The 2501-nt window shown below is 35.9% G+C and overlaps 1 long non-coding RNA gene across 1 annotated transcript; it reads left to right on the forward strand.

Moving 5' to 3' along the window:
* Nucleotides 1-611: 611 nt before the first annotated feature.
* Nucleotides 612-2081, forward strand: LOC142161864 (uncharacterized). The gene is made up of 3 exons (XR_012693577.1): nt 612-763; nt 849-901; nt 1628-2081. It is a non-coding gene; the product is annotated as an uncharacterized LOC142161864 (long non-coding RNA).
* Nucleotides 2082-2501: the final 420 nt, after the last annotated feature.

A 2501-nucleotide genomic window follows, 5' to 3' on the forward strand; every position in this document is an offset into this window, starting at 1 on the left:
GCGACCCAAATCTAAATCCTAAAACATCAAATAAAATATGTTTCGTATTGTGGGTGCATTTCATGTGACACAATCCAAAGATATGTTTTAAGCGATGTTCACATTCCTAAAAAATAATAATTATAATAATAAAGCGGTAAAAGATAAAATTTGCACATGGTTCATAATTGTATTAAAAATCAGATAAATAAGCCGAATATAACAGTTGAGCGACCGTGCTAGAACCACGGAACTCGGGAATGCCTAACACCTTCTCCCGGGTTAACAAAATTCCTTATCCGGAGTTTCTGGTACGCAGACTGTAATATAGAGTCATTCTTTTCCTCGATTCGGGATTAAAATTGGTGACTTGGGACACCCTAAATCTCCCAAGTGGCGACTCTGAAATAATTAAACCAATCCCGTTTCGACTGTCCTTTAATTGAAAAAAACTCCCTACGCACCTCGCGGTGCCGGAAAAAGGAGGTGTGACAGTGGTAGAGTTTGATTTATGCTTTTATCTGTCAATTCTTGGCTATATGAGTTATACTTTTGTAAGAATCAAGGCTCATATAGAACGTGGAAAAGCTCTCTTCTTCATTTCTCATTTCATTTACTCTTTTCTGCAGCCCCGGCACCAGTAAATTCACATTCTTATGCCTCTGGCCCAAATACCGGTGGGCCCTCATATGGTCCACCACCTGTTATTGCAAACAAAGTTCCAGCTAATCAACCAGCAACAAATGAGGTCTATTTAGTTTGGGATGATGAGGCCATGTCCATGGTCAGTAGTCTTTCCATTTTAATTAATGTAGTTAATATCTTACAGTTAATTTGTCATACTAAGTGTTGATGTGAAATATTTGCAGGAGGAAAGAAGAATGTCCTTACCAAAGTATCAGGTGATGATGAGACTAGCCAGGTAAGTTATAATTACCTAATACTAGTATTCCTTCCTATGGCTATGGATATGGCCTTGAGTTATACATATGTCCAATGGTTGGTGTTAGTTTCATTTCTCAGATTCAGTTGTTTACTATTCTTTCATATTCGTAAAGCAAATTTGTAAGTCTTTCTTTTCTCCTTCATCTTGTTGAGAATAGCTAGTACTCTTGCATGAGTATCTGATAATCCATCAATTATACTGTATGTTTCAACCCCATTAATTGATGGGCTTCTTTATCTTCTTTTGGCCATTCTCCGGTTGGCAAGCAATCCCAACAGTTTTATGGTCATCAAAGATTCAAGTATGTATCTTCATCATCTTTTGCTGGTAGTTAAAGTAATGACATTTCTGACTACTATACTGCCACCCACTCAAGGAATGTCCAACTAGCATCACACAAGAATAAGAACAACGTGTATGTATTAGTTCTTGGAAATTTCCTTTTCTGCTGTAGTTACATGTTCTCCTTGAGCTTTACTTTGACCTTAAAATGAGTTGGGTTTGGGTGAGCAAGCATAGACTCTACAGATATTTGCAAATTACTTTGTTTATGATATTTATGGTCGAACAGTGGTTCAAATTTGGCCCAGGTCAGATTCTTTTACAAATTCAGAAAAAGCAGGCTATGTTTTTTACTCATACATTGTGCTTAACCTTTGAGTTTCTATCCTAAAATTTCCTGTCTGTGGTTCCTACTTTCAGATGATTTCAATAGATGCGGCAATAGACAGAAGAATATCAGAAAGCAGACTTGCAGGGCGCATGGCTTTCTAGACCTGGTGATTTTGCTCTGGTTGGCTGGGTGCTCGTGCAACTGTAGGAAAATGTTCTAACTTTAAAGAAGTTTTAATTCTTTCGTCTGGATTCATAGGATGGTTTAGATGTTGTATTCTTTGTGGAAAAAAACATATTGACAAGAGCATTCATATTTACATGAGTTGGAAAGGAATTTGAAATGGAGCACACGTATGGCAGAGTGGTTTAGCTGGGATATATAATCTGTACTGCATTTGGCTTTCAAGACAGCTAATTACCTTTTTCAATTCATTTGTGTAATATCATCTTGGAAAATCTTCTTTAAAATAGAGTAAATAACTTGAACAAAGTTCCTCGTGCATGCTCGATTTTCTAAAGGAACAAAGTTCCAACCACTTTTTCGTGAATTTATCGGAAGACAATTTGTTTCGAGGTGGAAACCTGTATAAATGTAGGAAAAATAATTCATAACGTTTAAATCTGTATTTGACACTGTCAGACGGTTAGATTCTTGCCACTGCAATCAACTATCTGATATTTTCTTGCTGCATTTGGCATGTTAATGGTGTTAATTTATTACTGGATTTACTTTTTGATTCGTGGATTTCACTGCAAGAATGGTAGTGGAATAGATGATTTATTTCAGTAATTCTGGTATTTTCTACAATAGTGTAAAATATCATAATTATTTATTAGCTGTGAGAAATTTATGCAAGTTCTGATGGTATTTCCACATAGAATGCAATAGAAGAGTTCTATTACATTCTCGGAATTAGGTAAATTGCCTTTTTCGTGTGTATGAGTCTCAAAATTTGTTCTT

Source organism: Nicotiana tabacum, chromosome 7 (assembly GCF_000715075.1).
Source record: "Nicotiana tabacum cultivar K326 chromosome 7, ASM71507v2, whole genome shotgun sequence".
Lineage (NCBI taxonomy): Eukaryota > Viridiplantae > Streptophyta > Magnoliopsida > Solanales > Solanaceae > Nicotiana > Nicotiana tabacum.